Here is a 12,857-nt window from a genome sequence, read left to right on the forward strand (position 1 = left end):
CTGTTTCGCTCCATTCTCTCTACATGTCCGAACCACAACAACAACCCTTCCTCAGCCCTCTGGACAACAGTTTTGGTAATCTCGCACCTCCTCCTAACTTCCAAGCTACGAATTCTCTGCATTATATTCACACCACACATTGCCCTCAGACATGACATCTCCACTGCCTCAAGCCTTCTCCTCGCTGCAACATTCATCACCCATGCTTCACACCCATATAAGAGCGTTGGTAAAACTATACTCTCATACATTTCCCTCTTTGCCTCCAAGGACAAAGTTCTTTGTCTCCACAGACTCCTAAGTGCACCACTCACCCTTTTCCCCTCATCAATTCTATGATTCACCTCATCTTTCATAGACCCATCCGCTGACACGTCAACTCCCAAATATCTGAATACATTCACCTCCTCCATACTCTCTCCCTCCAATCTGATATCCAATCTTTCATCACCTAATCTTTTTGTTATCCTCATAACCTTACTCTTTCCTGTATTCACTTTTAATTTTCTTCTTTTGCACACCCTACCAAATTCATCCACCAATCTCTGCAACTTCTCTTCAGAATCTCCCAAGAGCACAGTGTCATCAGCAAAGAGCAACTGTGGCAACTCCCACTTTATTTTTGATTCTTTATCTTTTAACTCCACGCCTCTTGCCAAGACCCTCGCATTTACTTCTCTTACAACCCCTTCTATAAATATATTAAACAACCACGGTGACATCACACATCCTTGTCTAAGGCCTACTTTTACTGGGAAATAATTTCCCTCTTTCCTACATACTCTAACTTGAGCCTCACTATCCTCGTAAAAACTCTTCACTGCTTTCAGTAACCTACCTCCTACACCATACACCTGCAACATCTGCCACATTGCTTCCCTATCCACCCTGTCATACGCCTTTTCCAAATCCATAAATGCCACAAAGACCTCTTTAGCCTTATCTAAATACTGTTCACTTATATGTTTCACTGTAAACACCTGGTCCACACACCCCCTACCTTTCCTAAAGCCTCCTTGTTCATCTGCTATCCTATTCTCCGTCTTACTCTTAATTCTTTCAATAATAACTCTACCATACACTTTACCAGGTATACTCAACAGACTTATCCCCCTATAATTTTTGCACTCTCTTTTGTCCCTTTGCCTTTATACAAAGGAACTATGCATGCTCTCTGCAAATCCCTAGGTTCCTTACCCTCTTCCATGCATTTATTAAATAATTGCACCAATCACTCCAAAACTATATTCCCACCTGCTTTTAACATTTCTATCTTCATCCCATCAATCCCGGCTGCCTTACCCCCTTTCATTTTTCCTACTGCCTCACGAACTTTCCCCACACTCACAACTGGCTCTTCCTCACTCCTACATGATGTTATTCCTCCTTGCCCTATACACGAAATCACAACTTCCCTATCTTCATCAACATTTAACAATTCCTCAAAACTATTCCCTCCATCTTCCCAATACCTCTAACTCTCTATTTAATAACTCTCCTCTCCTATTTTTAACTGACAAATCCATTTGTTCTCTAGGCTTCCTTAACTTGTTAATCTCACTCCAAAACTTTTTCTTATTTTCAACAAAATTTGTTGATAACATCTCACCCACTCTCTCATTTGCTCTCTTTTTACATTGCTTCACCACTCTCTTAACCTCTCTCTTTTTCTCCATATACTCTTCCCTCCTTGCATCACTTCTACTTTGTAAAAACTTCTCATATGCTAACTTTTTCTCCCTTACTACTCTCTTTACATCATCATTCCACCAATCGCTTCTCTTCCCTCCCGCACCCACTTTCCTGTAACCACAAACTTCTGCTGAACACTCTAACACTACATTTTTAAACCTACCCCATACCTCTTCGACCCCATTGCCTATGCTCTCATTAGCCCATCTATCCTCCAATAGCTGTTTATATCTTACCCTAACTGCCTCCTCTTTTAGTTTATATACCTTCACCTCTCTCTTCCCTGATGCTTCTATTCTCCTTGTATCCCATCTACCTTTTACTCTCAGTGTAGCTACAACTAGAAAGTGATCTGTCATATCTGTGGCCCCTCTATAAACATGTATATCCTGAAGTCTACTCAACAGTCTTTTATCTACCAATACATAATCCAACAAACTACTGTCATTTCGCCTTACATCATATCTTGTATACTTATTTATCCTCTTTTTCTTAAAATATGTGTTACCTATAACTAAACCCCTTTCTATACAAAGTTCAATCAAAGGGCTCCCATTATCATTTACACCTGGCACCCCAAACTTACCTACCACACCCTCTCTAAAAGTTTCTCCTACTTTAGCATTCAGATCCCCTACCACAATTACTCTCTCACTTGGTTCAAAGGCTCCTATACATTCACTTAACATCTCCCAAAATCTCTCTCTCTCCTCTACATTCCTCTCTTCTCCAGGTGCATACACGCTTATTATGACCCACTTTTCGCATCCAACCTTTAATCCACACACACACACACACACACACACACACACACACACACACACACACACACACACACACACACACACATACACGCACATACACTCACACACACAAACGCACACACAGACACAGACACACACAAACACTCACACACACACACACACACACACACACACACACACACACACACACACACACACACATATATATATATATATATATATATATATATATATATATATATATATATATGTGTGTGTGTGTGTGTTCTGTGTTTGTGTGTGTGTGTGTGTGTGTGTGTGTGTGTATATAATTGTAGTTAGATATCTTGAACACTTCGAACACTTTCCTGTCTCTCTTCTCTCCTCTGTCTTCCGTGTGTAAGTTCTCTTAGTCTCTGTCTGTCTCCCTTGTATAAGTTCTCTCAGGTTCGCCCTGTGATGAAGAAGATATCTTCTTAATAATTATACCTGTGTTGTGTCTGGTACAGGTTGTCCTGAGTGATGGTAATTCCCCAGTGATAGTAACTGAAGCTCTGCTAGAAGCAAACCTTTGATGCTCTCCTAGTTGATCAACCTTTGATGCTGTCCTAGTTGATCAACCTTTGATGCTGTCCTAGTTGATCAACCTTTGATGCTGTCCTAGTTGATCAACCTTTGATACTGTCCTAGTTGATCAACCTTTGATGCTGTCCTAGTTGATCAACCTTTGATGCTGTCCTAGTTGATCAACCTTTGATACTGTCCTAGTTGATCAACCTTTGATGCTGTCCTAGTTGATCAACCTTTGATACTGTCCTAGTTGATCAACCTTCAGTGCTGTCCTAGTTGATCAACCTTCAGTGCTGTCCTAGTTGATCAACCTTCAGTGCTGTCCTAGTTGATCAACCTTCAGTGCTGTCCTAGTTGATCAACCTTCAATGGAAAACTTGATCATTTCCTTATTGTTCTACTGACATTTGCCAGCTCAGTCTGACACTACTGAAGTCTCCCAGCTTGGGTTGACAGATTTCAACACCTTTTATGAGCACTATCCTGTGTGACGGAAAATAACAAGGGAAATACAGCTAGCTTTTGTTCCCACTGTGTAACTATTATCTATACAATAGTGCAGCAACACACTGCTGGTGTTCCCACTGTGTAACTATTATCTATACAATAGTGCAGCAACACACTGCTGGTGTTCCCACTGTATAACTATTATCTATACAATTGTGCAGCAACACACTGCTGGTGTTCCCACTATGTAACTATCATACAGAATAGTGTAGCAGCACACTACTGGTGTTCCCACTGTGTAACTATCATATAAAATAGTGTAGCAGCACACTACTGGTGTTCCCACTGTGTAACTATCATATAAAATAGTGTAGCAGCACACTACTGGTGTTCCCACTGTGTAACTATCATATAGAATAGTGTAGCAGCACACTACTGGTGTTCCCACTGTGTAACTATCATATAGAATAGTGTAGCAGCACACTACTGGTGTTCCCACTGTGTAACTATCATGTAGAATAGTGTAGCAGCACACTACTGGTGTTCCCACTGTGTAACTATCATATAGAATAGTATAACAGCACCCTACTGGTGTTCCCACTGTGTAACTATCATATAGAATAGTGTAGCAGCACACTACTGGTGGTCTCACTGTGTAACTATCATATAGAATAGTGTAACAGCACACTACTGGTGTTCCCACTGTGTAACTATCATATAGAATAGTGTAACAGCACACTACTGGTGTTCCCACTGTGTAACTATCATATAGAATAGTGTAGCAGCACACTACTGGTGTTCCCACTGTGTAACTATCATATAGAATAGTGTAACAGTACACTACTGGTGTTTCCACTGTGTAACTATCATATAGAATAGTGCAGCAGCACACTACTGGTGTTCCCACTATGTAACTATCATATAGAATAGTATAACAGCACCCTACTGGTGTTCCCACTGTGTAACTATCATATAGAATAGTGTAGCAGCACACTACTGGTGTTCTCACTGTGTAACTATCATATAGAATAGTGTAACAGCACACTACTGGTGTTCACACTGTGTAACTATCATATAGAATAGTGTAGCAGCACACTACTGGTGTTCCCACTATGTAACTATCATATAGAATAGTGTAGCAGCACACTACTGGTGTTCCCACTGTGTAACTATCATATAGAATAGTGTAGCAGCACACTACTGGAGTTCCCACTGTGTAACTATCAAGTAGAATAGTGTAGCAGCACACTACTGGTGTTCCCACTGTGTAACTATCATACAGAATAGTGTAGCAGCACACTACTGGTGTTCCCACTGTGTAACTATCATGTAGAATAGTGTAGCAGCACAATACTGGTGTTCCCACTGTGTAACTATCATATAGAATAGTGTAGCAGCACACTACTGGTGTTCCCGCTGTGTAACTATCATATAGAATAGTGTAGCAGCACACTACTGGTGTTCCCACTGTGTAACTATCATATAGAATAGTGTAGCAGCACACTACTGGTGTTTCCACTGTGTAACTATCATATAGAATAGTGCAGCAGCACACTACTGGTGTTCCCACTATGTAACTATCATATAGAATAGTGTAGCAGCACACTACTGGAGTTCCCACTGTGTAACTATCATGTAGAATAGTGTAGCAGCACACTACTGGTGTTCCCACTGTGTAACTATCATACAGAATAGTGTAGCAGCACACTACTGGTGTTCCCACTGTGTAACTATCATATAGAATAGTGTAGCAGCACACTACTGGTGTTCCCACTGTGTAACTATCATATAGAATAGTGTAGCAGCACACTACTGGTGTTCCCACTGTGTAACTATCATATAGAATAGTGTAGCAGCACACTACTGGTGTTCCCACTGTGTAACTATCATATAGAATAGTGTAGCAGCACACTACTGGTGTTCCCACTGTGTAACTATCATATAGAATAGTGTAGCAGCACACTACTGGTGTTCCCACTGTGTAACTATCATATAGAATAGTGTAGCAGCACACTACTGGTGTTCCCACTGTGTAACTATCATATAGAATAGTGTAGCAGCACACTACTAGTGAATCCAGTTCTAATTTAACAAAAACAAAAAAAAAATAAACTCACTACCACCCCGTCACTATCACCTCCTCACCTACATCTTTCACCTACATCCCTTCCTTCCCACCACCCCTCTGTTACAACCCCGCTCTCCCTCCACCTCACTAAACCCCCTTCCCCTTTCCCCTCTTCCCCGTCTTCCCCTCCCCCAGCCTCCGTGCAATATCTGCCGTGCCGGAGTGTTTACTCTTCCACGGCAGATTTCATCTCCTCTTTATTAACTCTCCTCCAATGATTCCTCTTCTCTCTCTCTCTCTCTCTTTCTCTCTCTCTCTCTCTCTCTCTCTCTCTCCCTCTCTCTCTCTCTCTCTCTCTCTCTCTCTCTCTCTCTCTCTCTCTCTCTCTCTCTCTCTCTCTCTCTCTCTCTCTCTCTCTCTCTCTCTCTCTCTCTCTCCCCTCTCTTTAATTCAGTACGACATATAAGCGACTTTATTTCGTCTGAGAAGCAAGATGAAGCTAAACAGCTTCAACATATGTGAGAATATGTGAAGAGGCTGGAGGCCACAGAAATACGTTTCAGCCAAAGGATGGGTAGGGATACGTTGGATAGCACCTCCAGGCCTTTCTCGCTGATTTTAGTGCTTCATCACGAGCTTGTTGCATGTTAAATGAGGTGAGAAATCTAGGAGTTAACTAGCGTTGTGAAGCCTGGCAGACGCCATGGTTCCCACACTCAGGCTTCAGAGTGGTGTTACTGCACTTCCTACCTTCAGGACTGCAATATCTCCGCAAACTGTTTAGCGTTTAAGCACTCCACTTCCATCCTGCAGAACCACAACATCCTTCAGAGTTCGGGCTCCCTACTTTCCCACCTGCATTCCCACCCACACTTTTCGAGTGCTGGCATTGTATTTTCCACCTCTATAACCACAGTATTCCTGCCTATCCTTCATAATGTGAACTCTGTGCTTCCCACGTAATATTACAGGACTGAAATATGTTGATAACATCATGTTCATTGTTCCTAGGCGCCTTAGCCTTCACTTTAAGAACACTGTGAACACCGTAGTATCTACCATTCAGTTTACTCTAAAGGACGAATGGAATATCTCGCTCTCAGCCTCCATATAAATCCTATCAAAAAAGTTGGCTTGACTCAACTTTTTTCTCCCTTCCTCGACCCCAAGACTAAATGAAGAGTTATCATGAGTTATTTTTCGTCCGGGCTCCGGGTTTGCGATGAATAATTTCTTTGGGAAGGAAACTTATCCCGACATGGGACACTGCATTTGGAATATCTGTGAGCGAGACTTGTAAAGACTTTTACCTTCGGCTGGTGCCGTGCTGGTGACAGGAACAGAAATACACTGAGGACACCTTCACAGCCTTTTAGTTCCTACTACACATCATCAGCTTGCGCACACCACTCACACTAACACCAGAAACATTGCTGTCCGTCTTGTCTTCCTCCAAGTACAGGTTGCGTCTACTATCACTCCCCTATCTTTGGTAAAGTCAGACGTTGACATAGCTGATGGAAAGAGCAGAGCCATCCAAGACATCAGCAGACCTCACTGTCCCAAGAGTAGCACTTCTGCTGTAGATGTTTGCAACATTCCCTGAGGAAGATGCAGCAATATTTACATTGGTGAGACTCCTCGGGACCCTCAGACTCTCATGTAGGAAAACCAATTTGCTTCTTACATTGATCGTTAATAATAATAATAATAATAATAATAATAATAATAATAATAATAATAATAATAATAATAATAATAATAATAATAATAATAATAAACAATAATAATGATAAAGATAATAATAACAATAATAATAATAATAATAATCAGTTAATGAGAGAGTTTTTCAAGACTGAGTGACTTATCACTTCAAACTGTCAGTGCTGAGTGACTGATCACTTCAAACTGTCAGTGCTGAGTGACTGATCACTTCAAACTGTCAGTGCTGAGTGACTGATCACTTCAAACTGTCAGTGCTGAGTGACTGATCACATCAAACTGTCAGTGCTGAGTGACTGATCACATCAAACTATCAGTGCTGAGTGACTGATCACATCAAACTGTCAGTGCTGAGTGACTGATCACATCAAACTGTCAGTGCTGAGTGACTGATCACTTCAAACTGTCATTGCTGAGTGACTGATCACATCAAACTGTCAGTGCTGAGCGACTGATCACATCAAACTGTCAGTGCTGAGTGACTGATCACACCAAACTGTCAGTGCTGAGTGGCTGATCACACCAAACTGTCAGTGCTGAATGATTGATCACTTCAAACTGTCAGTGCTGAGTGACTGATCACACCAAACTGTCAGTGCTGAGTGGCTGATCACACCAAACTGTCAGTGCTGAGTGACTGATCACATCAAACTGTCAGTGCTGAGTGACTGATCACATCAAACTGTCAGTGCTGAGTGACTGATCACATCAAACTGTCAGTGCTGAGTGACTGATCACTTCAAACTGTCATTGCTGAGTAACTGATCACATCAAACTGTCAGTGCTGAGTGACTGATCACATCAAACTGTCAGTGCTGAGTGACTGATCACACCAAACTGTCAGTGCTGAGTGGCTGATCACACCAAACTGTCAGTGCTGAATGATTGATCACTTCAAACTGTCAGTGCTGAGTGACTGATCACACCAAACTGTCAGTGCTGAGTGGCTGATCACACCAAACTGTCAGTGCTGAATGATTGATCACTTCAAACTGTCAGTGCTGAGTGACTGATCACACCAAACTGTCAGTGCTGAGTGGCTGATCACACCAAACTGTCAGTGCTGAGTGACTGATCACATCAAACTGTCAGTGCTGAGTGACTGATCACATCAAACTGTCAGTGCTGAGTGACTGATCACACCAAACTGTCAGTGCTGAGTGACTGATCACATCAAACTGTCAGTGCTGAGTGACTGATCACATCAAACAGTCAGTGCTGAGTGACTGATCGAACCAAACTGTCAGTGCTGAGTGACTGATCACATCAAACTGTCAGTGCTGAGTGACTGATCACACCAAACTGTCAGTGCTGAGTGACTGATCACATCAAACTGTCAGTGCTGAGTGACTGATCACACCAAACTGTCAGTGCTGAGTGACTGATCACACCAAACTGTCAATGCTGAGTGACTGATCACATCAAACTGTCAGTGCTGAGTGACTGATCACATCAAACTGTCACTGTTGAGTGACTGATCACACCAAACTGTCAGTGCTGATTGACTGATCACATCAAACTGTCAGTGCTGAGTGACTGATCACATCAAACTGTCAGTGCTGAGTGACTGATCACATCAAACTGTCAGTGCTGAGTGACTGATCACATCAAACTGTCAGTGCTGAGTGACTGATCACATCAAACTGTCAGTGTTGAGTGACTGATCACACCAAACTGTCAGTGCTGAGTGACTGATCACACCAAACTGTCAGTGCTGAGTGACTGATCACATCAAACTGTCAGTGCTGAGTGACTGATCACACCAAACTGTCAGTGCTGAGTGACTGATCACACCAAACTGTCAGTGCTGAGTGACTGATCACACCAAACTGTCAGTGCTGAGTGACTGATCACATCAAACTGTCAGTGCTGAGTGACTGATCACATCAAACTGTCAGTGCTGAGTGACTGATCACACCAAACTGTCAGTGCTGAGTGACTGATCACATCAAACTGTCAGTGCTGAGTGACTGATCACATCAAACTGTCAGTGCTGAGTGACTGATCACATCAAACTCTCAGTGCTGAGTGACTGATCACATCAAACTGTCAGTGCTGAGTGACTTATCACACCAAACTATTAGTGCTGAGTGATTGATCACATCAAACTGTCAGTGCTAAGTGACTGATCACATCAAACTGTCCGTGCTGAGTGACTGATCACATCAAACTGTCAGTGCTGAGTGACTGATCACATCAAGCTGTCAGTGCTGAGTGACTGATCACATCAAACTGTCAGTGCTGAGTGACTGATCACATCAAACTGTCAGTGCTGAGTGACTGATCACATCAAACTGTCAGTGCTGAGTGACTGATCACACCAAACTATCAGTGCTGAGTGACTGATCACACCAAACTGTCAGTGCTGAGTGACTGATCACACTAAACTATCAGTGCTGAGTGACTGATCACACCAAACTATCAGTGCTGAGTGACTGATCACACCAAACTGTCAGTGCTGAGTGACTGATCACACCAAACTATCAGTGCTGAGTGACTGATCACATCAAACTGTCAGTGCTGAGTGACTGATCACATCAAACTATCAGTGCTGAGTGACTGATCACATCAAACTGTCAGTGCTGAGTGACTGATCACATCAAACTGTCAGTGCTGAGTGACTGATTACACCAAACTATCAGTGCTGAGTGACTTATCACATCAAACTGTCAGTGCTGAGTGACTGATCACTCCAAACTATCAGTGCTGAGTGACTGATCACACCAAACTGTCAGTACTGAGTGACTGTTCACACCAAACTGTCAGTGCTGAGTGACTGATCACACCAAACTGTCAGTGCTGAGTGATTGATCACACCAAACTGTCAGTGCTGAGTGACTGATCACACCAAACTGTCAGTGCTGAGTGACTGATCACACCAAACTGTCAGTGCTGAGTGACAGATCATATCAAACTGTCAGTGCTGAGTGACTGATCACATCAAACTGTTAGTGCTGAGTGACTGATCACATCAAACTGTCAGTGGTGAGTGACTGATCACATCAAACTATCAGTGCTGAGTGACTGATCACATCAAACTGTCAGTGCTGAGTGACTGATCATATCAAACTGTCAGTGCTGAGTGACTGACATATCAAACTATCAGTGCTGAGTGACTGACCACATCAAACTATCACTGCTGAGTGACTGATCACATAAAACTGTCAGTGCTGAGTGACTGTTCACACCAAACTGTCAGTGCTGAATGACTGATCATATCAAACTGTCAGTGCTGAGTGACTGATCACATAAAACTGTCAGTGCAGAGTGTCTGATCATATCAAACTGTCAGTGCTGAGTGACTGACCACATCAAACTGTCAGTGCTGAGTGACTGATCACATCAAACTGTCAGTGCTGAGTGACTGATCATATCAAACTGTCAGTGCTGAGTGACTGATCACATCAAACTGTCAGTGCTGAGTGACTGATCACATCAAACTGTCAGTGCTGAGTGACTGATCACATCAAACTGTCAGTGCTGAGTGACTGATCACATCAAACTGTCAGTGCTGAGTGACTGATCATATCAAGCTGTCAGTGCTGAGTGACTGATCACATCAAACTGTCAGTGCTGAGTGACTGATCACATCAAACTGTCAATGCTGAGTGACTGATCACATCAAACTGTCAGTGCTGAGTGACTGATCACATCAAACTGTCAGTGCTGAGTGACTGATCACATCAAACTGTCAGTGCTGAGTGACTGATCACATCAAACTGTCAGTGCTGAGTGACTGATCACATCAAACTGTCAGTGCTGAGTGACTGATCACATCAAACTGTCAGTGCTGAGTGACTGATCACATCAAACTGTCAGTGCTGAGTGACTGATCACATCAAACTGTCAGTACTGAGTGACTGATCACATCAAACTGTCAGTGCTGAGTGACTGATCACATCAAACTGTCAGTGCTGAGTGACTGATCACATCATACTGTCAGTGCTGAGTGACTGATCACATCAAACTGTCAGTGCTGAGTTACTGATCACATCAAACTGTCAGTGCTGAGTGACTGATCACATCAAACTGTCAGTGCTGAGTGACTGATCATATCAAACTGTCAGTGCTGAGTGACTGACATATCAAACTATCAGTGCTGAGTGACTGACCACATCAAACTATCACTGCTGAGTGACTGATCACATCAAACTGTCAGTGCTGAGTAACTGATCACATCAAACTATCAGTGGTGAGTGACTGATCACATCAAGCTTTCAGTGCTGAGTGACTTATCACATCAAACTATCACTGCTGAGTGACTGATCGCATCAAACTGTCAGTGCTGAGTGACTTATCACATCAAACTATCAGTGCTGAGTGACTGATCACATCAAACTATCAGTGCTGAGTGACTGATCACATCAAACTATCAGTGCTGAGTGACTGATCACATCAAACTGTCAGTGCTGAGTGACTGATCACATCAAACTATCAGTGCTGAGTGACTGATCACATCAAACTATCAGTGCTGAGTGACTGATCACATCAAACTGTCAGTGCTGAGTGACTGATCACATCAAACTATCAGTGCTGAGTGACTGATCACATCAAACTATCAGTGCTGAGTCACTGATCACATCAAACTGTCAGTGCTGAGTAACTGATCACATCAAACTATCAGTGCTGAGTGACTGATCACATCAAACTGTCAGTGCTGATTGACTGATCACATCAAACTGTCAGTGCTGAGTGACTGATCACATCAAACTATCAGTGCTGAGTGACTGATCACATCAAACTGTCAGTGCTGAGTGTCTTATCACATCAAACTATCAGTGCTGAGTGACTGATCACATCAAACTATCAGTGCTGAGTGACTGATCACATCAAACTATCAGTGCTGAGTGACTGATCACATCAAACTATCAGTGCTGAGTGACTGATCACATCAAACTATCAGTGCTGAGTGACTGATCACATCAAACTATCAGTGCTGAGTGACTGATCACACCAAACTGTCAGTGCTGAGTGACTGATCACATCAAGCTTTCAGTGCTGAGTGACTTATCACATCAAACTATCACTGCTGAGTGACTGATCACATCAAACTGTCAGTGCTGAGTGACTTATCACATCAAACTATCAGTGCTGAGTGACTGATCACATCAAACTATCAGTGCTGAGTGACTGATCACATCAAACTATCAGTGCTGAGTGACTGATCACATCAAACTGTCAGTGCTGAGTGACTGATCACATCAAACTATCAGTGCTGAGCGACTGATCACATCAAACTATCAGTGCTGAGTGACTGATCACATCAAACTGTCAGTGCTGAGTGACTGATCACATCAAACTATCAGTGCTGAGTGACTGATCACATCAAACTATCAGTGCTGAGTGACTGATCACATCAAACTGTCAGTGCTGAGTAACTGATCACATCAAACTATCAGTGCTGAGTGACTGATCACATCAAACTGTCAGTGCTGAGTGACTGATCACATCAAACTGTCAGTGCTGAGTGACTGATCACATCAAACTATCAGTGCTGAGTGACTGATCACATCAAACTGTCAGTGCTGAGTGTCTTATCACATCAAACTATCAGTGCTGAGTGACTGATCACATCAAACTATCAGTGCTGAGTGACTGATCACATCAAACTATCA

The sequence above is a fragment of the Cherax quadricarinatus genome, chromosome 2 (genome assembly GCF_038502225.1).
Source record: "Cherax quadricarinatus isolate ZL_2023a chromosome 2, ASM3850222v1, whole genome shotgun sequence".
Taxonomy (NCBI): Eukaryota; Metazoa; Arthropoda; class Malacostraca; order Decapoda; family Parastacidae; genus Cherax; species Cherax quadricarinatus.